The following is a 25,441-nucleotide window of genomic DNA, read 5'->3' on the forward strand; positions in this document are numbered from 1 at the left end:
ATGGCGTAGGTCCAGTGGAGTGCTCAATAATGTAATGCTTTAACTGCGTTTCTAGTTCTTACTCAACCGTTTCTTGCAAGTGGAAAGCTACTCTGAGGTGCCTATGGGCAACAGGGCAAATGTTCTCATTAACGTGAAGTCACACTTTCTTTTTTTAATTTTATTTTAAATGGGTCTTTATTCAAATTTTCTTTCGTCCAAATATATATTCTTCACTGTTCCTTCCCCCCTGTCCCACTCCTCAGCAGATCCAGCCCAGATAATATCCATAAATATTTAGCATAACTTTTAGCGTAAATTACAAAGCAGGGAGAAAAAGGAGGAAAAGGCTCCCTTCCTCATTCCTGTTCGATATTCACATGGGACCAATTCATGAGGGGAGCCCAAATAGCTAACCCTTTGGCTTTCGCCCTGCAACCTCTTATAGAGTAAACAGCTCTCTCCAACCTATGCAACTTAAGGTCACTCCCAAACATGCCACTGAAATCTGAGATCTACTATCATCGTTGGCCCCAGATTTCTGTTTCCTTACTGAAACATGGCTTAACGCCTCAGCCCTTTAATCGATCCCCTTGGCTCTACCAGACAAATATCAGCTAGTCAGGCTAGTTAGAAATGTAGACAGGGAGGCAGAGTAGCCATCACTATCAATATACTCTAAAGGTGGGATCTTTTAAATTCCTGCTAGAAGATTGGGTGGAAATGCTCATTTTTTAATTCAGGCTGAAAGCCAGAGCTCACTGGAAGGGTGTACTTCTCTACCACCTTCCAGGTGCAAACAAATACATTAGCCAGCTTTTAGCTTAGCATTTTGCACCTTTCACACTGTCTTTCAAAAAAGTCCTCTTACTGGGAGACTTCAACTATTTATGGGGACAAAACTGCAAAACCTGAGGTTGCCCAACTCCTCTTGAATATGGAGGTGCGTGGCCTCTGTCAGATTGTAGTTGGTCCAACGCATAAGGCCGGTCACACCCTGGATCTAATGTTTACTAATTCCTCACTTCTTGGAAGTGAATGTCCTCTACCTTTGACCTGAACAGACCACTACTTTATTAAGTGACAAACTGCCAGGGTCAACATGTCGACCCAGCCAGCCAAAACAGTGAAAGACATCTTTCGAGCCTGGAACTCCATATCACCTGAAATGTTTTCTAAAGCCTTCGCTCCTGGTGCTGTCTCCCAGTGAAGATATTAACACTGCACTCACCAACTACCATTATGCTCTCAAAGTAGACTTCAACGGAACGGCACAACTTTAACAAACCATATTCGCCTATTCCAGGCCACTTTGTTCTCTATGGAACTCAGTTTGATGAAAGAGACCTGCAAAAGGTTGGAAAGACAATGGCAGTGCTCCAAAACACAGGAAGGCAGAGCAGCCTATAAAGCACCACTGGCAAGGTATCACATACATAAGAAAAACAGGAGAAGCTACATCCCTAGTCATATTGAGAATGATGGCAACTAGTCCAAAGTGCTCTACAAAGTGCTCAACGACTTCACCAAGCCACACGCTTTGCTCTAGGGTAATTCCTACCTCACAACAATTATGTAATTCCTGCTCTGATTTTTTCAAGATGAAATGGAAGCCATCTACCAGAAATTCCCTATTAACCATAGTCAGACCAAGCTAACTGCTTTGATGACGCTTCCATCTCATCACTACTCTCCCCTAAACAGGTTTGAACCCTCTACACCAGACCAAATCATGGGGCTTTGGCTAGAGCTTAATCTGTTCACCTTTAGATGTCAGTCCACCTAGGGTCACCACTAACCTTGCATCCATAGTTGCACCAACTATCTTCTCACTGCTTAATTTACCCCTGGATACTACCAAATTACCACTCTCTTGGAAGTCCGCTCTGGTCTCTCCGTAATGAAAAAAAAGCAAATGCAGATTCCAGGGTTCTGCTCAATTACCACCCCATCGCGCTTCTCCCAGTGTTGGGAAAAATGTTGAAAGCTTAGTCAACATACAGCTAATGACATTCCTAGAGGATTTAAAAATCCTAGACCTCTCACAATCGGGATTCAGATCAGGCCACAGCACTGAGAAAGTACTGATGGCGATTACCAACATCATCTGCCTGTCTTTAAATTCAGGCTCTCCTGCCATGCTAGTGCTGTTAGACCTGTCATTGGCCTTCAACATTGCTTGTGATGTAATACTGTGCAGACTGAGCGCGATCAGTGTGGGGCAATGCCTTGCTATGGCTTGCAGACTTTTTAGTAAGCTGCAACCAAACAATAATGCTGGGATTGTTTAAGTCTCACTATGCCGTCTTGATCACTAAAGGGGTGCCATTGGGCTCATCTTTGAGCCTTACATTGTTTAACATTTATGTGGCCCCTCTTGCCCAGATTGATAAATCTTGCATCTTTGATGTGATATTTTATGCAGATGACACCCAGGTCATCATATTGTGTGGCCAGGACTCTGTCAGGGAAAAGCTCAGATTCAAGGACTGTATGTGAAAGAGCACAGCCTGAATGTTAGCACATTGACTTCAACTTAATAGAAATAAAACAGAGGTGGTGCTGTTTGGTAAAGCCCAGGATCCCTGGACCCCTGACTGGTGGCCCTCAGAACTGGAGGTGGCTCCTGCCCTTAAGTTTCTAGTAAAAACATCTGGGAATCAAACTAGATGAAGCTCTATCCATGAAATATCAAATTACTGTTGCTTGCGTGGCATGATTTTCAACCATACACCTTCTAAGGTAAGTCTTCCCTTGGTTACCATCATCTGCAAGGCAGATACTGGTCCAGGCCGTAGTCATTAGCCACTTGGACTATGGCAATAGAATGCTAAGGGCCGCAAATGACTCCCTATTGCCAAACTCCAGGTGGTGCAACGCACAGCTGCATGCCTGGTTAGTAATCTTCCATAAGGGTCTACGTCGATGCCCACATTGAGAGATTTACATTGGCTTCTGATTAGGAAGCAGATCATCTTTAAGACAACAGGGAGCAGGGTCAAGACTTATTTGCATATGGCTGGGTCCAAACTGGGGTGGCGTGGTGAGCAAGAGAACAATGGATTTAACCCAGATCTGTGACTGGCACGAATGCTTGACAATGTTCAGCATTCTCTCCATCATTTTATGTTTTTCCAAAAGTTGCCCATAGTGGAAAGGGAATGCTCAGACGTGGGCCCCATACTCACTATGCCACTGGATTCAAGCTAGCCTCACTGCTGAAGAGTGAGACCCAAAACCGGTCCCAGGGTGCTTGTTTTGCGGTACAAAGAAGACCTGACCTGGCAGCTCGGACTGGATGTTCCAATGGGGCGCAGGGTCAAGTCTAATTTCCATATGGTAGGGTCCAAACTGGGGTGACGAGGTAAGCAAAAGAACAATTGAGTTAACCCAGATGGGTGTCAAGGGACGGATACTTGACAATGTTTGGCATTCTGTTCATCAACATTTTGTGTTGCTATAAGTCACCCTTAGTTGGAAGGGTATGCCCATACGTGGGTGCTGTGCTTGCAATTACCACTGGATTCAAGCTAGCCTGGCTGATGAGGGGTGATAAACCAAAACCGGTCCCAGGATGCTTGTTTTCTGGCCCAGGGAGTACCCGGCCTGGCAGTTTGTGCTGGACTGTTTCCATGGGGAGCAGAGTCAAGACTAGTTTGGATATGGATGGGTCCAAACTGGGGTGGCATTTTGTGCAAGAGAACGATGGATTTAACCCAGATCTGGGGGTGAATGCTTGACAATGTTCAGCATTCTGCCCATCAACTTTATGTGTTGATATATGTTGCCCGTAGTTGGAAGGGCATGCCCAGACGTTGGACCCATACTTGCTATGCCACTGGATTCAAGCTAGCCTGGCTGATGAGGGGTGATACACCAAAACCGGTCCCAGGATGCTTGATTTCTCGTCCAAGGAGAACCTGGACTGGCAGTTTGTGCCTGGCTTTTCCTATGGGGAGCAGAGTCAAGAATGATTTGCATAAGGCTGGGTCCAAACAGCAGTAGTGTGGTGAGCCAAAAAAAGTGATGGATTTAACCTAGAACTGTGAATAGGGGTGAATGCTTGACAATGTTCAGAATTCTGTCCATCAACTTTTTGTATTGCTATATATCAAGGGGTCAGCACATCAATATATACAAAGCAGACTTTTCCAAAAAAGTCATCAATAACTATAGTCAAATGTCTATTTAACAAAATTGTACATTGCTGTATTTAATAAAAGTGATTTAAAATATTTTCAGTGAAGCATTATTTAAACAAAAAAACACTAAACCTGTCTTTCAGGTTTAAAAAAAAGATTTTCAGGCCCCAAGGGGTCCTTGCACTCCAGCTGAAAAGCATAAAACTCTAGGTCAGAGTGATTTAGCAAATATGGTAAGTTTTGCTGGGTCATGGGTTCAATGAGTTTTTTTATGTTGCTGGGGGGCTTCTGCACTCCCTGCATCCCTCCTCAACATTGATTAAAAATGCTAGGTGGCGCCCCTGTCCTTTCTAGGGGCACCCCCAGATCCAAAAATATAATTAAAAAGCCCACGCATGGTAATATGGTGCACTCCTTCCTTGGAGCAGTGAATAATGAATGAACATCTCCTGACACTCATTTATTATTCTTTTTTTTAATTCATATTAACTTTGAGGCTGTGGTGGGAGCCCCAAGTCACCTGCAGCCCCTGTCGGATCCCAAGCTTGCACCCATAGTTGGTGCCAATAGTAGTCGGCCATTATTTTCCAGTGGGTGCCCCAGTGCCCAGTTTGGCACCCACAACATGGAAATCATTGGGGGTTATGGGGGAGCCACAAGGCCCCCCACAACCTCTGATGGCTCCCAAACTAGCACCCATCATGGGTGCTGGTGGGAGCAAGCTACATTCCTTACTCTTGACCAGGCAGGAGCAGCGTATTTCTTTGCTCCAAGTGGGTGGGAGAAAAATTATGTTACCTGCCTTGGGGAGTACAGGCCATGAATTAAATGTGTATTTCCTGCCCACAATCTCACCAGCAGGGAACATCAGTGTCTCTGGGGAAGGGGTCACCGGACACTGCTTTGATTGAGCCCCTGGGTATTGGGTCCCTGAGGCCAGTCTAAGTCTCGAGTGGGGCTCGATATCTCTTCAACATTAAAGAAATGGCCCTTAGAGGTAGGATACCTGAGGCTTGCCTGATGCTCGGGGAGCATTGTTGGCTGCGCCCCACCCTAAATTAATTTGTTCAGCCCCAGGGATGGGGGTCCATGTGGCTTTAAAGGCTCAGGGACGGGGACCACAAACTTCCCTCTCCAAATAAACAAATTTATCCCATAGGTGCAGTCCCTGGGGGCTTTACAAATGCTTGGTGAGAGGGGCGCATGACCCTGACACATAATAAAAGAATTGGCCCTAGGAATGGTGACCCAGGGTTCCCTAAAGGCTCAGGGAGAGGGTCGCCATGCTACCCTTAAAAAAAATATATATTGGTGGCCTCCAAGCTCTGGGCCACCACGAGGGGCTTATTTTTTTTAAAAGGGTGAGGATCTGCAGTACTGTTGAAAAATATGTTTCTTTGCCTCAGGTCAGGGTATCTTAATCTGGACCCTTATATATTTGTTATTCTTTTTCTGGGACAGGGGACTGAGCCCCTGTCTCCTAAACTGGCTGCCAAAACATATTTATTGATGAGGTGGCAGCCAATCAGATTTTTCAGATCTGTGGATCCTTCCCAATTTGATACATACATACATTTTGAGTGTTCATATCTCAAAAAACTTCTGAATAGATGTACACCAAATCACAAAGCGCACACTTTCTGGACCAAGATCTACCTTTGTGCCAAACTTGGTGTAGTTCTGTTCAGCCATTTTGGCTGTAGCTGTAAATAGTTCTACTATGAAAAATTGCATGGGGAAAACGTGTTTTGGGACCCCTCCCTTTATATCACCCCGCTTTTTCTTGTTCCTTGCAAGGAATTGAAAAATAAGTATTTTTAGATCAACAGTGGCAGGTATTTGGAATAAGACTTACCCATCATTAATCTTCAATACTTAATTTTCATTTACTTGTAAGGAACAAGAACTAGCCTTAAAAAAGTTGTCTTCCACCAAACATGTTCAACTATTTGCATTCCTTGTTACCTACAGATGTAGTTGCACGTGGCACGGTTGCTTATTATTGGCTTAATTGAATTACATTTTATAATCAAACACCCTTTAAGTCTATATGGAGTTTTTACTTGTTGGACTGTACTTTTAGTGTGCTCCAGACCATTTTTTTAATTTTGCTGGGCATAGCCTTTGACACACCCCCAAGCGCTTTTTTGGAAGGGAAAGTGCAGCTTGTGTAAGCACTCTATCTTTTTGTTACTCTTCGCTCTTTACTGTAATTAGAGCAACAATTCTCATTGGAGGTGTGGCTTAACATTAAGCACACTACCATTTGTAAAGTGGGTTATTAGTTGAGAGGGGTGGGAGCCCCACTCAAATAATAAACACAATCCTTGGCAGGGTGAACCATAAAAGTCACTTCATGGACCTATGCAACAAGATCAGGCCGACAGTGAGTCGGATACAGAGACCAGGTTAATCTTGCTGAAGTGTTACTATTTCATGTCCATGCAAAGAGTGTTGTTCACATTGTTTGGCCATGAGGAGTGTGCTGTCATTGAGAAGAGCAGGTCTGGCACTGTGTGTGGTTCCTGCTGTAACACAAAGAGTCCGTCATTGCTGGAGGTTCACATTGGCAGGTGACACAGGTTGCTGCTGTTGAAGCGGAAATTAGGTCCTGCCAGAGATTTGCTTTGGCAGCTGTCATTGGCCGTCATTTCTCAGTGCAAAGAGGTCACTTTGCAGTCATGATGAGCGCAAAAGGTCAGTATCTTCACTTTTTCTTCAGGAGTACACTTTGACGCTCACTAAGGATTTAGGGACTGTGGGCACCTTTTGGGAATCAGGGCTCACTTCACCAGAGTACAACTGCAGGGCTCAGACAGGTCTAAGTAGGTAGTTGGTGTTGGTCAGTTGCAAGAAGGCCTCTGGAAGCTTATTGTGCCTCTGTAGCTTAAACAGGAGGTCAGCCACTGACACTAGGAGTCACTTCTGGGAAACTTGGGTTCAAGGCAAGCAGGTCTAATTTTCTGTCTTCCGACAGCAGGGCAGTCCATCTTCTTAATCTTTCACAGGTCCATGAGTGTTCTGATGACAGCTTCTGAAGGTTTAATTTTTAAACTTGGTGCCAACCTTTGTTTTGGGAAGTTCCTCGACCTACCACCATAACTATTTCTGGATATTTATTTTCCTGGTCCTGACTCCAAAGTGTCTAGGGTGACAGAGGCAAGGGCAAGCCTGTGTGCCACAGGCCCTTTAAAGTGTAAACAGAGCAGGGCACAGTTCCTCCCCGGCCACCCTGTCATGAAGACCCACTCTCCTCACACCTAGGCCTTCTTTGTTCCCAGGTCTGGAAGGAATACACAACCCACAAAAGGAGACCCATTAACAATCATATGACCCAGGACACTAGCAGAAAGGGACAGCTGGAGTAGGCAGACAAATGTAAGCTTTCTAAAAATGGCATTTTCAAAATTGCAACTTAAAATTCGACTTTACCGTAGAAGAGGATTTTAAATCACAATTCATTTGAGTGGAAACAGCATTTCTCTTTTTGGCCCTTAACTGAAGTTGACATTTACTATGTGTAATAAGCTAACCCAACGGTAGTCAATGAGAGAGATAGCCTTACAAGAGTCAAAAATACCTTTAGGAGTCCTAATGCCAACTAAAAGGAGTTCAGCAATACTCAAGGTGGAGTCAAAAAGTCTTGGGAATACCATGTTATGGATGTTGGGTCCAACACATAGATATTTCCATTGGCAGAGATTTTTTTTGTGATGTTCGTACTGACGAACAAAGCAAAAGCAAAATCATTTGCGCCGGCTGACTAGTGGAAAAATAAATTCTTATCAAACGGTCTGTGCCAATGCATTCAAGATTGATAAAAAATCTCCCTGTATCAATACAAAAAGGCCCAGCATCAATGTTAAATGGCATGCCGGTTGTGTGTGTAAAGTGATCAGGCTACATCTATTTTGCGACAATATGAGATCACCTGGTGTAGATTTACAAGGTTCGCCTAGTGTGGAATTACAGTGCTGGTTGCTTCCTTTGCCCTAGATGTTGGGCTAAATATTATGTGAGTTTCGGAGCAATTGCTGCAAATAGGATTATAATGAAGTTGGAGAATACTGCAACGTTAGATCAATAGAAATATATATAGAAGTGAAAATTTCCCTATGGTAGTTAACTTCATATTGCGTTACAGTGCAAACATTGATTGCTGCTACTGAAATGTTGGCAGCTCAGCAGAAAGGGTCCCCTTGCTCCGTAAATAACCTTGTTGTGAAGGACTTGGAGTGAATAAATTGAATCTTTTAACAATGTGTTAAATCATGATAACTGAATCACGCACAACCCACCACTGCATGGTAGAATGCTGAGAAATGTTGACATCTGTAAGAAATGTGACACACAATATCACCAACTAATGAGCTGAGAACATAAATACCCAGTGGTCTGGGTGAAGGTCGTAAAAAATGGAATACGGAAAGAGAAGGTCAAGAGTTGGGGGCGGAAAGATGTTTATTCAGATCCACAGGGAGTTATTTAAAAACTGACATCTAGGAAATAGAGATTGCTAACCTATGCCCATAGTTATTCATGTTGTGAATCATTCGACAAGAGGATTTATTTCACCACTGGCATACATAAAATTGAACTGACAATTTCATTTTGAGTTTTCCATGGCCGCACCTTAAATACAAGGCAGGCCTCCTAATTTCCAGTTTAGCTATCATTTGCAGTTAAACAAAAAACGATAACAGCAGAACAGAAGTCAGCCTTCTTGTTATTAATAATCATGTGAAAACCTGCACAGTTTTATAGAACATCCAATCACCCAAATGTTGTCTAACTTTTAAATTGTGGATTAATTACTACCCTTTTTATATCTTGCAAAGAGAAACTTGCAATCAGATTATTTTATTTTTCTGCAGCTATATTTTACAGTGCAATACCGCTTTACAGGAAAGCAGCTTGAGGAAAAATGCAAGAAAACACATTCAGAACTAGGGCGTAATGTATGCATAGTTGCGCTATATGTCTACTCCCAGCAGGACAGAAATAATTACAACTTGTAATTAATAGGCTTAAGGAGAATAGGCCACCTTACAACGCATGCGATACATCACATGCCATTACAACACAAGACGTTACAACGACTTTCTGTAGGGGGCACTGGATGTTGGAATAGTATAATTTACTATTCCAACTCAAGTCTGTATAACAGGGAGGAAGGTGTTGGTATTTAAATCTAACACCTTCTGCCCCCTACAGCAAGTCGTTGTAATGACTTGCGTTGTAATGGTTTGCGATGTAACAATGCAGTAGTTGTAACGACCACGTTGTAATGGCATGCGATGTATCGCATGCAATGCAAATGATGTTACCCACTTAAGAATCACATAATAAATGTATTGGGCCCAATTCACAAAGATTTTGCTAGGACGTACTCTTGAGGTGTGCATGAATTCTACCAATGAACCATTATTATTTCTTGCGTAATCAGGGAGTTCAGTAGGGAGCCAGAAGTACTACATGAGTAAGTCTCACTTGCTCAGAGCAAAATCTTTGTGAATCTGCTCAATTCAGATTTGTCGGTTTCAATGAGGGATTTAGATCAAAGCAGGAGGATAATAATTCTGAAAATTGAAGGCAATGTCATAAGAACCCCTGATACTGTTTGAAATTGGATATCTCATTAGTAAAATTCACCTACTCAATAGCAGATTTAATAAACTGCTGAATGGAATTACAGCAAATTTGGCAGAAAGTCTAATCTTGGTCCAGAGAGCGTGCTTCTTGTGGTTTGATGTGAATCTGTTCATTAGATTTTTGAGAAATCAGGATACAAAAATATTTGAATATCTGGATATTGGGTTCGAGGGACTCTCGGGAGAGTACCCAGAGTTGAAGTTTAAAACCTGGAGAGTTTAGGGGTCTTTTTTCCCTGCGGGAGTTCTCTCCCATGTGAACAAGCACGGGTTCGAGGGACTCTCGGGAGAGTACCCAGAGTTGAAGTTTAAAACCTGGAGAGTTTAGTAGTTCTCTCCCATGTGAACAAGCACTCTGATTGGCTGGCCATAACATGACAGAAAATGATGCAGAAGTCATTCCCTTGTCCGAGGATTGTTTTTAAAAAAATATAAGGGGAAAGGGTTGAAATACCCTGCGCTATAAGCCCTTGGGGAGGTTGGCAAATTTTTGTTAAAAATGGGTATTTTCTAGGGGTGGGCGGAATTTGCGAAATCCACTTTCGCAAATTATCGCGAAAATGTAAAAAATTATCGCAAACACGCGGAAATATCGCGAAGATGCGGAAGTTTTTTTCCCGCATGTTCATGAGATTTTCTGCATGGTTGCGGGTCGCCAACTTACCCATGTGGTTGCTCGCGGGCGCGGCCATCTTGTTTTCAGTTGTCTCGCGGTGCATGATCGCGAGAAGAAAGACGTGATCGCGCGATGCATGACGTCACTGCGGGCAAATGGCTAAAAACAATACAACATCTCATGGAGAACGCGACAGGATCAAGAAAACTTGTCGGCGAACGCAGGGATTCAGGTAAGGCGATCGCGCGCACGTGAGAGTTTATTATTTTACAGCACGAGCAAGAAACAAATTATCGCCAAGCTGCGGAATGTGGAAATTTTGACATTTTTGCGCTTTCCGCGGAACGTGAAAATGTCAAATTATCGCAATTTTCGCGAACGGAACGAAATTTTTGCCCAGGCCTAGTATTTTCAGCCACCTTCCTGCAGGATGCCCCCGGACCTTCTGTGGGATCACACAAAAAAACAATGGTAAGCAGTGTTTTGTATTTTATTATTTAAGCCCCGAGGTGGGCCCTTTTCCCCCCACAGCCTCAAATGTCCCCAAAAGTGGCTGACTCCTGCAACGGAAAAAATCTGGGGTTTTGGGGCACTGGGGTACCCCAGGCCCCCCCAATTTAAAAAGACGTTGTGGGAGCCCCAGGTTGGCACCAGGGCACCAACTTATTTAAAAATATGCTGGCTCTCCCCAGCATACTCAATGTGTCCAGTAGGGGGGGAAATAAATAATAAATGAGTGGTAGGAGCCACTAATTTAGTATTCACTGCTCCCTGAAGGAGCTCCCCTAATGCCCTGCATGGGCTCCGTGCATTTCTATTACATTGATAGTGTTCCTACAAGGAGCAGGGGCATCACCAATCATTTTTAAATGTTGTAGAGGGCTGCAGGTAGTGTAGCAGACCCAGCAACATTGAAAAAATACCAATAGGTCTCCTAGTTCATTACATCTGTAATCCGAAATGAATGTAAGTCTTAGCTGGAGCTCTGTTCTCTTCAGCTGGGGAGTTGGTAGCCCGTGAGGGGCTGGGCTTGCTTGACTGCAAGGATTTGTACCCAGGGTCTGCCCGAAACCCAAGTGTCATGGGGATTTGGCATTACGAATGACAATATAATATAACTTTAGGTTAAGAAAAATCCCACAGATTAACTGAAAAAAATGAGATACAAGCTAATGTTACAAAACTTAAAAACCACTGAAATATGCTGTTTATCATTTAGTGAACTAACTATACATTGCACCCTCATCATGTGCTGCTTATGACCTCAAATATTACATCACTCATGACATGCTAAATGACATAATAGATAACATCACTAATGTCATCTTATCAGCTTGGCCATTGCCTCCAGCCAGACACTGCATCCAGCCCGTATCAGGACTTGGACTCAGTGTCTATGCTCCTTCATGGCATTGCACCCAGCCCTTCAGAAACATCAAACCTCCACTGTACACAATTTCACAACTTTCAGGCATACGTAGGATATGTTTAAAAAAGAGCTTAGTCTATGGTCAAGGTCTACACCCACCCATCCACAAGTAGCAATACCCCACTCTACACAGACTTTGAACATACACAGTTGAGATTCTCTGCAAGGCCTGGGGTCCCAATAGGCCCTGCATGCAACACACAATTGGGGTTGTGCAGTGGTCTTGGCTTATGTCTGAACCCTGAGCTCAAACCTGTGCTTGTGGCCAACCCTGCTCTGCATGACCAGCCATGCACAGTGGAACATTGGCTGCATGGCATCATCTTTGGCCATGCCACAGTGAGGTATTGGCCACAGGCCTTTGAACTTTCCCGCCATGGTAAGACAATCCCACGCTGTGCATGGCCTTTGGCAGTGTAAAGCTGTGTTTTGGCCCTGAGGCCAACCCACTGCAAGCTAACAACCCCCACTGTGCATAATTTAGCTCCTGCAGCATACTGGTTAACCACAAGCTCTGCTGCCTCAGCCCAATCCTGAACGATCACCTCCAATACATTGTCCATGTCCTCCCCAACCCTCCTGCCTACCCTCTGGTGTCCGTGCTGCTGCCCATGCATTTTCTACCTCTCCACTGTTGTCAGTTTACTGCCCATACACTCCTGCCTACCCTCTGTGCACACCTACTTTCACTTGTCCATGGCTGCTGCTCCTGACATCCCTCATTGCTTCTGTGGCCATCTTGCTGTCCCTGGCCCTCCTATTTGCCCTCTGTAGCCAGAAACCGGTCCCAGGATGCTTGTTTCCGGTCCAGGCAAGACATGGCTTGGCAGTTCAGGCTGGACTGTTCCCATGAGGCACAGGGTCAGACTGATTTGCATATGGCCATGTCTAAACTGGGGTGGCGGAGTGAGCTAAAGAATGATTATGGATTAAACCCAGATCAGTTGACTTGGGGGTAGTGCTTGCAGTGTTCAACACTCCGTCCATCATCCCCTTTGGTTTTGCTTTGTTAACCCTAAGTTTGCATGGTATGCCCAGACGTGGGTCCCTTGCTCACTTTGCCAGTGGATTAAAGCTAGCCTGGCTGATGATGGCTGGTTAGCCAGAAACCGGTCCCAGTATGCTTGTTTCCAGTCCAGGGATGACCTGGCTTGGCAATTTGGGCTGGACTGTTCTCATGAGGCACAGGGTCAGACTGATTTGCATATGGCCACGTCTGAACTGGGGTGGCGGAGTGAGCTAAAGAATGATGATGGATTAAACAAAGATCAGTTGACTGGGGGTGAGTGCTTGCAATGTTCAACATCATCCCCTTTGGTTTTGCTTTGTTAACCCTGCTGCTCCAGCCTACCCTCTGTGATCTGTCAGATGCCCATGTCCCACCCACTTACCCTCTCTTGTCTGTGCTGCTGCCACTCCCACATGTCCTCGATGGTCCGTTATGCTGCCTCTGCGAATCCAGCCGATGCTCTGTTATTCTTGGGTTCCCCAGCCCACTCATCTTCTATTTCATTCTGTTCACCAGCCCTCAACTTTGTATTCTTATTTATGTAGCTAAGCATTCCTTTTTGTATTTCAGCTCAGGTTGTAGTTCATAGTTCAAGTTTTTGTTAGGTATTAAAACAATTTGAGTGCAACAGAGAGCAATTAAAGCTATAGTTTCATAATGAATGTCCCACTTCATTTTTGCATTCAAAAGGATAATGAAGCTGATACTCAGGTCAGTGAGGTTGTACTCTAAAGAGGTTTAAGCAATAATTCTGTCAAAAAAACGAAGTTTCCATTATCAGGTGAACAACAGTCCAAGATGCTTCAAAGAATATATCACCTAGTCACATTCCATTAGTAGCAAGAACTCACAGTTTTCTCTGAAATATCTGAACATCCCCATACTAATTACATTGTTACTTTTCTAACTAAACCTATCACAAAAGAATTTTCATTACTTTCTTGTAAAACTAAAAACATTCTTTATGCTATGGCATATTTTCTCGGGGATCCAGAATCCTGCAGAGTGGCGATGGTGTTCTGAGGCAGGAATATGCTGGTGGTGCCACAGCGACACCATCGAGCATAATCTGAGTTGCCTAATCATCACCCTCTCCATGGTAGTGAGCCTGCCCCGAAAATCGTGGCAGTGAGACAACTACCTGCAACCTCTGGGCCTAGAGGGTGCATGCAAAGGGGTCACATGTAGTTCCCCTGCCGGATTTGCAGCCCCAGTTCCTGCACAGGGTGGCATGTATGCCACACCATGCAGGAAGGTGCAGTCAGTGCTCTGACAGCAGCGGACTGCATGTTAGGCTCTTCTATAAGCCTGACAGATTGCCGCTGCCATACCGCCACAGCACCACCTGCCAAACCAGGATTTAACACCTAATCTGGCGGGCAGCAGCACCACAGCTTTGGCAGTCCAACAACGTTCTGTGCATTGCACCGTCTGCTGTAGGACTGCAAAAGTCGTAATTAGGCCCTAATTCCTGTAATAAAGTCCCCTCATGCAGTCTATTTGACAAGCAATACAACTTTTGCTTTGAGAAAGCAAACTCTCAACATACCAGTCTCACCATCTTTCCCCAAAGGCACAGAGGTTTCTACCACAACCTCCAGAGGTCAAGCACAAGCCATGAATAACAATTGTGAGTGAACAGCTGACAGCACCTTCTCTAAGGGTGTACATTGCTCTATATCCAAACAACTGGAAACTGATTTCAAAAGATCATTTAATCCTTCAGTTAGTGATTGGGTGTCAAATAGACGTTTCAAGCAAACCAGTCCTATTTATATTCCCCTTTTCATCTGTTTGAAACATACAGCATGATAAGTCCCCAGACTCTCCATTCCACAGGTAATAAATACATTTCTCATTTTAGTCCACAAAGATTTTTTTCCAATTAATTCTAAGTTAAGAAATAAATGAAGACTTGTAATATGTCTCTGTCACTTCAAAATAATTGTTTTTAATGAACAATTAAAATTTAAATCATCTCACACCTCAGGAATAGCTTTTTAATTCAAGACTGGCAAGTCCATTTAGATCTAAACGTTGCTTACTTGTTACTTCCCATTTGCCTCCAATTCAGGGAATATTTCCAACCTCAAATGAATGAAGACAGTTTATTCACAAGCTAGTGCTAACAGCCGATATCACCATTTTTCCTGCAATAGCAGCCGCAAAAAACATCGCCACAGATGACACGGGCAACTAACGCTAATGAGATGCAGAGTAGGCGTTCCCGTGCAAAAAGGTACAACAACATCACTTCGCAACATTCTCAACGACCAGACAGATTGGCGATAAGTTCACAAAACCTGCGATAAGGCGGGTTAGCAGCAGGGATTTAACACCTGCTCCGACCTGGTGCTAAGTCGGACAACACCCTGCGTCATAAATGGAGCCCAGCCCAGAGCCACACCAGAACAACAACACATGCCATGGAGCTACTCATCATGCAGCTCGGAGACCCAAGAGGGCCACAACACCCACCACCACCACCCGGGCCCCCCCAGACCATCAGGGAGGTAGCGCAGACAAAGACAGCGGACCGTAAGAAAATGCACCAGCCTCACAGACTTTACACCAGAAGATGTCATTTCCCACTACAGGCTCAAATGGACAATCATCCGATGCATCCTGACCCTCATTGTCCACAGGCTGACGGTACCAACACAGGGGACAACCTACATCCCTCTGCAGACAAAGCGCTGGCTGTGCTGCACATGTTGGCCTCTGGGACCTTTCAACCAACAACTGCCAGAGTCAGAGGAGTCTCACAGCCAGCCCTATCCAAGTTCCTCACAACTGTCTTGGATGCCATCATCAGCTTGGTACCCCAGTAACTTCACTTCCCACACACTGCGCAGGAACAGCTGGAAACCAAGCAAGGCTTCTATGCCATAGCTGCCTTCCTGCACATGTTGGGGACAATCAACTGCACACATGTCCACCTAGTGCCCATTGCACACAATTGTCACAACAGGAAGCACACGCATTCCATCAATGTGCAGGCAATAGTGGACCACTGTGGAGTCTTCACCAATGTCGTCGCCAATTACCCCGGCAGCGTGCATGATTCCTTCATCTTCCGACAGTCCATCATCAACCAGCGCTTTGAGGCTGGCACCTATGAGAATGCAGTGCTCGGTGGTAAGTACAAAATGAACACACCACACACCTCAACTCCACAATCATGCAACTCACAACTCTGGGAATGCACACGTTACAAACTTACACACACCATGCCAAACAACATGCCCACCTACCAGACACGACAGCACAACTTACTGTCGTGACCTGGACAAGCCATGTACACGAGCCATCAACGGCATGGCACCTCAGCCACACAATAGCAAAATGTGGGGAGAGGTGGGAACCACGCATGTGCGAAAGGAGGCAAGTGACCCATTAATGAGAATGTACACAATGCCAGGTGTGGTGTGGATGCGCTGGCCAAAAGCAGTATGCAGACCACAGACATGCCCATGTCGACATATACTGCCGGTGTCTGCAGTGTAGTGAACAGTGGACGCAACCATGTTACCCCAGGCAGTGGGGTAGAGCACGGAAAGTAGCTCATCACATCCCCCCCTGTAAGTGTGAGTGGAGTGGGCTGGCCCGGCATATGCCAGGCCAGCGTAGGGTTGTGACTAAAAAGTCCGTAGTACTGGGCATGGTTCTCTTCCGGAATGGCCAACGTGTCTGCCAGGGCGGCGCCTCCCAGCACGCCACGAGGCCAACGCTGTGCGCGGCGCTGCCTGCGACCATGTGCGCCTGCTGCACCCCAGGCTGCAGGTCCCCAGAACCGTCTTGCCCGCCCCTGTGCAACCAGGCCACACCGCTCACCTTCTGACACCAGCGTGTGTCAAAGAGGGCCCACCACGTGCCTGTTCAAAATCCAAGCCCGAGGCTCGCAACCTTGGCAGCCTCCTCAGACCATCGCTGTCCTCCCCGAGACCGGCCCGCAGCACTCCTTTCTCACTGACGTACTCCACCGGCCTACACAGCAGCCAAGTAGGTCACACATTTGGAACTGAGTTTTGATTATGCAATGGCAGAGTACACACTTTATGGCTGAGTTTATATCACTGTACTCCCTTCGATGTAGTGCCACCAACTCTGTGCAAAGCATCCGAACGACAACTGTCTGTGGTCCCTTGCTGACTACTGCCTTCGGCCTACACTGCGGTCAAATAGGTCACACATTTGGAACTGAGTCTTGATTTCTGTATCGCAGAGTTCATATCAATGCACGCACAGAGAGGAGTAAGAGGAAGACATGGTGCAGTCCAGAGGAAAAAAGGATCCTTGCTACGGAGGTGATCGGACACTACCAACAACTGCTCTGTTGCCCGTAACTCTGTGCATGGCAAGCCAAGGACACGTGGCTGTGGGCTCATGCTGAGTGCCGCCTCCGGCCTACACTGCGGTCCTGTAGGTCACACATCTGGGACTGAGTCTTGATTTGTCCATTGCAGAGTTTACGATATTGTACAGGCATCATCGCAGACTGCATCCCCTTCCAGCTCTGGTGCCACTGACTCTGTGCCCCGAAAGTCATGGACACTCTCTGGTTGGACTTTGGTGGCGTATGAGAATCTGGCCTGGGGTTTGCCTTCATCATCATGTAGCTGAAACTGACTTGGTGGTAAAAAGGAGTCTGTAGTATACATCTCCTCCATATTGCCTGTTTCTACTTGGTACTGCTCTCTGCATCATGCCCGGGAGGAACAGCTTCCACTGTCCCCCGAAACACTCCGCGGCATTCACCTTGGACATCGAGGAGGACCTGCTCAGCTCACATCGCCCTACCTCAGTGCACCACAAGTCACCATCCCTTGCGGGTGTGCCTGTGCCGGCCGCACTGCATCCGAGTCCACTAACTCTGTGCAGCTCAAATCATGGACCCTGTCTGATTGAATATTTGATGGCCTCTGGCCCGATGGCCTGGGGATCCTCAAAGCCATTTGTCTGTGGCCCTGCGCTGACCACTACCACCAGCATCAACTGCGTTCCACCAGGGTTCACACATCAAATCGAGTACTGACCTGCCCGGACGACGCATCACCGCAGGAGGCACATGCCACCACCGCCAGGACCACCTCCAAACAACTACTGCCAGAGTTGAAAGAGTCCCACAGCCAGACTACTAGAGTTGCTCACACCTGTCGTGGATGCCATCATCAGCTTGATACCCTGCTCAGCTCTTCAGGTGCCACTGACTCAGTGCACCACAACTCATGGGCCCTTTCTGGTTGAGTTTTGTGCTGTGGACAGCTCACGCAGCAATGTCACCTCAGGCAGTGGGGAAGACCTGGGACGATGATGGGGAAGAGGAGGCAGGTGTGACACACCCCACTGCATTTGCAGCAGTAATATCCCAAAGGGACACAACCCTAGACAATCACTTAACATGAGCACGCCCAGCTGTGGTGCCCCAACATCTATGCACTTTGACTCACGGACCCTTCTGATTGCATATTGGGTGACCTCTGTACTTGCTCCGGCTACCACCAAGATGCTTTGCAGTTGTTTGTGTTATGTTGGTGTTTCCGCCTAAATAGTGATCACTGTTCAAGTTGTTGCCAGCAGCAACCACTCCATGAGGGCCGGCTTACACTCACCCCACAACCATCCAGCACAGGCATCACTCTACTTATGACCCTGGCAATAAAAGGGGTCATGCGCATGAGCCCGTAGCCATTTCCGCAAACTATCTAAGTGGGTCCATGTGGTCATTATGTATGCATGAGGGACACCGGGGCTCTGGGCGTGGTTAATTCATGGCCTTGCCAAGGCAGTAACTAATGCATGTGTCTCTGTTGTAGTGTCAGCGCCACCCGTCACGCCATGGACAATGTTGCAATGTATCATGCCACCGAAGTGCGGGCTCGGCCGAAGGGGTAAATGAGGGAGCGCAAGCCCGCTCGGGTCCGGGATCATACATGCCAACTGTTGTGTGTGTCGCCATTACCACTGTAGGCTACCACGGATGCCATTCATCGTCCTGTCGAGACTCTATTGAGCTCGCATCATCAAACGGACAGCCATTGCTGCTGCCGCCCGCCCTCCGCTCCAGACGCGGATTGACTTTTTCCCTATTGAGCCAAAAACACCCAAGCTCAGTTTCAAATTGAAGTAGCCATCGCAGCTGCCGCCCACTTCCCGCACCTCACGCGGACGATCGCGTCTGACCCCTTGATCGGAACACACTCCTAGGTGTTCCTACGTGCTCACCAGGAGCCACCGACCGCTCTTCTCACTGCCGCCTTGCCGCTACTACGAGTAGCCTCTCCCGCTGAATCTTAGGCATTGTATTTATACCAGGCAATTTTTTCTTAATTTTGAGTCCTGATGATGGTCCCACTGTACTAGGAGCTAGGGATCGAAACGTCGACTTTCTAGAACAGTACCACATTGTATCCACTGTGAAAATGTATTGTGCTTTCTGTTGGTCTGAGCTTACTTAAGTCGATTATTGTATTGTAAGCCCCCATGTTTGCTCCCAAAGCCTTTTGCCTGCCATTTCTTTCTACTTTTATCTGACTTTCTATTCTTTTGGTGAAAACTTGGTACAGGATTGTGCCCTTGTTTCATCACTCTTCACTATCCTATTTTCAAACTTTGTGAAATTCAAGAATAAATGTTCCTTTGTCCGGCTGGACACTGGAGGAATACACATAGGTCTCATTGAAGTCTATGCTGAAACAAGTTACCTTAATTTAGATTATGCTAAGGACCATTGTTCTTAAAATACATGAATACCCGTGGTCCTAAGCTACCTTTATTGGGTCCCCCTTGTTAACCACATCGCCACTTAGCGCAATCGCTGGATTGCAAGGGTTAGTTCTACCCTTCCCAACCTACTTCAGGTCAAGCCATTACCACAGCATGAGCCAAAGGTCTACCCTCAACCGCATCGCGAGTTCAGCCATCCATTAACTCTACATCTGTTTCCGCCCTGTCCTTACCATAGTCCTACACACATGTGGCCGCCCACCTTCAACACACAACATCACAGTGTTGTAATCAGGCTTGTGGACATGCGCAGACAGGCATGACAATGGTGTGTCGTAGGAGTGCAAGTGATGCATCCGCGCTGCGCACAGTAGTAAATAGGCTCTGGGGGAGGGAGGAGCAGCAGTGAGGCTACGTGATACACATTGATGCCGCTTATTTGCTACAAACAGTACATGTCAAACAGGAATCACAAAGACACACATATCACACACCAAAGAACCAGTGGGCCTGCCAACACATCATGCTGAACCAACTATTGACTCATGTCTCTCTGCACTGTCACAGGTGACAAAGGATATGCACTCTGCCCTTGGATGATGACACCCCTCCGAGCCCCGAACACACAGGCCCAGAGGCAGTACAATGCGACCCACAAACACACCAGGGGCATCATGGAATGCACATTTGGCGTGTTGAAGTCACGTTTCAGGTGCCTGGACATCACAGGTGGAAGGCTCCTGTACAGCCCAGACATCGTGTGCAAGATGATTGTTGCATGTTGTGTGTTGCACAACATGTGTGTATGCACCAATGCCCCAGGGCTATGAGTGCCAGATGCACTGGACGATGATGAGGAAGATGAGGCATGTGGAACACACCCCACTTTAGCTGCAGCAGGAATAGCCCGTAGGAACACCATCATTGACAATTTCTTCACATGAGCACATCACATTATCACAGTCCTTAGCAGACATGGGACAGTACAAAATGAGCACAGGCACAGCATGTCTAAATAAATTCTTTCAAACACACATTCCCTGAGTACATGTCACTCTTGTGTACAGGCACATCACTCTGACAAATGTAAGTGCAACATGTAGTGCTAACGATCTCGTAAATTTGGAATAGGGTTTGGGTATGTCACCTCTGTACGGAGAGGCTGTTTGGTGTGTCACGTATTCAAAATGCCATTTCTGTGTGTACATAATCCCACACATCAGTGTCTCACATGTGTCCACTTAATTGCATATAGGCTGTCATTTGTGACCTACAATCGACACCAGGGCTTCTTTTGGGGTCAGATATGTACCACCATGATGCATGGATGCAACCTGTGACTCAAGTCCCACAACATGAGCAACATGGACGTAAGGGGGAATCGCTGCCCCTACATTCATACATGCTTACATACTTGATTAATCATGGACATGACACATCTGTGTGTATTGGAAGGTATTATTCACGCACAGTGGAGTGTTGAAGCTGTCTTAGTACTGGGCCATGCAGACGACACTTTACAATGTTGCCTCGTGGAGGGGCAGCCAGGGTCATATAGGCATTGACAAGTCACTGGGAAGGGAAAGAGTCCAGCCCTCAGGCTGATTGCTGTGTCATTGTTTTGCAGACAATATGTGGCAGTCCCTGTCGAGGTGCAAGGTTAGTGTGGCTGGGTGTATCGGGGGACAGTGGAAGGTGTTATTCCAGGGCACAATGCAGAGTGTAGAACCAAGCAGTGAGAAGCCATATGGCGGAGATGAATGCTACTGCTTCCTACTTACCACTGAGGCAGATCCATCCTCATCTTCGGCCCCTGACGTTTCATGTGCCTCACTTGTGGGTGGTGGCGTTTGGTCTGCAGCAGTTTGTGACACTGACACATCAGAGGCCGGAGATGTGGATGTAGAAGTAGCAGCAGCATTCATCTGCGCAATGTCTTGTGGCATCACTCCCATGATGAGGATCTGAAGGGCACGGAAGATCCCATCTACAGCTTTCTCATGTGCAGTCGTGGTAGCCATTCTTTGTGCCTGTATCCGCTCCATGTTCTCCATGACCCTCCTCATGTTTCCCATCGCTGTAGCTACTCTGACTGGACAGTTGTTGTCATCTTCGAGTCATGATTCCAACGACGCCAGCCATGAGTTGTTGGGGAGCATGTGGTGGACTGTGGGTGACCGTTAGGGAGTGTAAGTGGTCCCTGATGGGACTTAGGCACCCACGTATGGCATCCAGTTTGGCTGCCATGAGTTGGAACCCAAGCCGCACTTGTTCAGCCAGCCCCCTCTGGCAGTCTAACACACGGCGTTGGAACGCCATGTGTTCTTTGGTGAAGTGCTGGGAGCCAGACGTGGTGGTGGATGCTTCTTGCTGTGTGGTCTATGCAGGGGGTGGGGTCACCTCGATGATGCTGGGCTGACCTGCTACTGGAGGTGGGGTGCTGATGCTGTCCATGAACCATTGGAGTTCGTCCAGGTCTATGTCCTGGTGCTTGGCTCCATCATTACTGAGGTGATGTAGGGTCTCTTCTGCAGGAGGTGTTGATTGTCCCTCTGCAATGTAAAGGGGAGATGCAGTTTCACAGTGTGTTACATGTATGTTGACGCATTGGCGAAGTTTACATACAAACTGCATGACAATGTACATTGTGACTGTTTGTGGTGAGTTGCCTATTTGATGCAGGACAGTGGATATTTGTACAACATCAGGGATGTGAGGTTGTACTTGTACCTCGTCATCTCACAGTTTCCTGCTATGCCAGGAGTGATCGGCCATTTTGTACTCCCATGCAGCACCAGTTGTGTCCTGGTGTGAGAGTGTTGCAGTTTGTACCACATTGTTGTCAATGTTGAGGCGCTCTTATTCTAATGTGTGTGTGCAGCATTGTGGATGAGTCACCCCTGCAGCTCTGATTTTGTGGCCCCTTATCCCTTTTAGGCGGTGTGCCTTTGCCTTCTAATCTTCTACAGTGCTGAGATGTACCGGACTTGGTTGTTTGGGGCTCTTGGTTGAGTTGTGACTCTTGGGCATGGTTTGTCCGCAGATGTGTTGTTGACATCAGGGCTTGTTTGTGCACATGGATGTGTCAGAGTGTGACTTGCTCCTTTCTGGATGTGGTCCACACTCAGCCACCTCAGTGTCATGGCGTGCACAATGTCATGATGATTGGCCTGCAGCCATGCTGATCGTCATGTAGTGCCACTTGCATTGTCAGTGTTGCTCACAAATAGGCATTTTTGCTGGGTTTCACACGTGTGCATGTGTTGGTGGTGAGATTGGTGATGTGTGGTGTGGGACCCCTTTGGGGACATGGGGTACGGGGGCCTACTTGGTGTTTGTGTGTGTGCTGCGGTGTGCCACGGGGATCAGGGACATGCTCCAGAGTCATTGTGGGTGTGCAGTGTGCTCTACTTACTTGTGCATGTGTGCCATTGTGCCCATCTCCTCCCGTTTCCCCAGTCCCTGGTCGGTACTCACCCTGTTGATGTTGTGTCAGGTCATGTTGAGCAGTGTCCGGTTCCACAACTCCTGGCACCGTATCCCGACTGATGACTGTGGCCACCATTTTCTCAATGTCATCCAGCTCCTGGTGTGCCGATGGACCCCCACCTCCAATGAGCGTTGCAGCTTTCATGTTGGCATCAAGTTTCTTCTTGGTTTTGACCTTCACATCATTCCAGCGCCTCTTGACCTCTTCCATTGTCCTCCTCAATGCTGCAACTGCATTGACATGGTCCAAGATAGTCTGCCATATTTGCGTCTTTGTTGCCAATGACAAGTTTGCGATGCCTAACAGTTGTTGTTAGTGTTCTGTCACCTCCGTAATGATGATCCTGGTTTCCTGCGGACTGACTCGCGTCTTCCTCTTCCTCTTCCTCTTCCTCTTTTCCTTGGCCTTCCCCGACTCCGAGGCTCCTTGCTGGTCGTCTATGGGGCTTGTGGGGTTCGTGTTCTCCTCTGCACTCGGTCCGGGTGCATCCATGGTGCAACGCAGTTTCTTTTTTTTGGCCATTGTTTGTTTTTTCTTTTATAGTGCATTTTCCTGAACTACGTGTGGGAATTGCTGCCCTGTCGCTGATTTTTGTAACGCGATTGGCCACATCGCAGCTTTTTTCGCGTTCGTGTTTTGCCTTTTTTCAGGGTCGCGTTTGCTTTAACACGGTCATTTGGCCCGTTATCGCGAGACTGTCACAGGGTGCCGCAGGGTTGAGAATACAACGTTAACATGGCATTATTTTCCCGTGATAGACTGCGATGTGCAAAGTTGCTTCAAGCAAATTTTGCGATAGTTATCACACGTTCTTGAGAATATCCTCCCTAGTCTAATCCCTAGAGGCAGAGTTCTCAGACCCTTTCCACTATCGAACTTTCCAAAGATGAATGTCTGTAACCTCAGAAGCTGTTATTCAGATAGGATGTCTCTACATCCAGATGTAGAACCAGAAGCAAAGTGACGGATGAAATATTTACATCCCTGAAATTGAAGTGCCATTTTCATTTCTACTCCATATCTTCCATTTAAATCAGATGCCAGTATGTCTGAGTGGAAAGCTCAGCTGGCCACACATGTTCTCACAAGTCTTCCATGCGCACATTGTTTAGTACTCCTTGCAGATGCATTTGCAATTCAGGTTTTCAGAAAATGTATTTACATTGTTTCCTTCTACTGAAAATGGACACCTTAAAGTAGAAAAGTACGTCAATGTATTGTTCATCCTGACTGGTACCTTGAATCAAAAACTGAGCCCATTTGTTTCTGATATGCCATCTATAAGTTATTTCGAAGCACAATGGCATCTTCATATATATCGGACAGAACTGTAAATACTCACGGGTCAGACATAGCTTTAAATCGTAACTATAAAGCAGGCAAGCTGATTGGTGACAATCCATTGATATGTAAATTGACTCATGGGATTAGGAGTATTCCTCCTATCACTACATATCATTTTTGATGGGCTGTCCATATGGATTTAATGTATTAAAGTCTTGACCTGATAATCCTTTTCATAAAGCTTATTATGTTATGTTTGGTATCATTTAAAAAAGATTTATGTCAGAGCCTTGTATTTGGTAGCTACAGATATTACTTCTTCTGGGCTCATTTCCTAGATTTTTAGGAGAACCAACATATTCTATTCTTTGATGGAGTATTGTTTCCCTTATCATTCAAAACTTAATGCTAAAAAAGAGCTCATAGAATATATACTACTGGCTCAGAACTACTCATTTATTTCAGAAAGCTTCTTTCTCCACTTCCTTTGAACACTAGCTGTTGTCAAGATGTGTTAAATGGGTTATGTGCCAAGCCGGAACTAATACTTTAGGTTTTGGAGTTCATTCTTCCAAAAGGGCCATGGCTTTCACAGCATATATGGAGTGATAATAAATGTCATTGTAAGTGCTGCTGTGTGGTCATCAGCTTCAAATTTTACAACTTTATCTTACAAACATGTTTTTCAAGTATCATTTACAATAGTTGACATGCCCTGAGCATCACTAATATGAGTCTCTATTATTGGCATAAAATGAAGATTTTCTAACTCTAATGGTGGCAACAGCTAATTTTAATAAAGACACGAAGGTGAGGATTGTCATATCACCTTATTATCTATAGTTTCCCCCCCTTCCTATTCTAAGTTACATCCTTTCCATGTTTTACAGTTCCACAATCCACAGTTCCTCCGGCTAATTATTAATCAGAGGAAAAGTAATGGACTTTAATTGTTCTTCTCTTCCTCATATATATCTTCTTCTTAATGTTCCCGGATTAACTGGGTGGACCATTAAAAAGGAGGGACTGGCTGCATAGTGTATTTACAGTGACCTTATCTAACCCTGGATTAGGGTAGTTGTGGCCCACAAATTGTGGGGCATGGTTGTTTACTT

The sequence above is a fragment of the Triturus cristatus genome, chromosome 9 (genome assembly GCF_964204655.1).
Source record: "Triturus cristatus chromosome 9, aTriCri1.1, whole genome shotgun sequence".
In the NCBI taxonomy this organism is placed as follows: domain Eukaryota; kingdom Metazoa; phylum Chordata; class Amphibia; order Caudata; family Salamandridae; genus Triturus; species Triturus cristatus.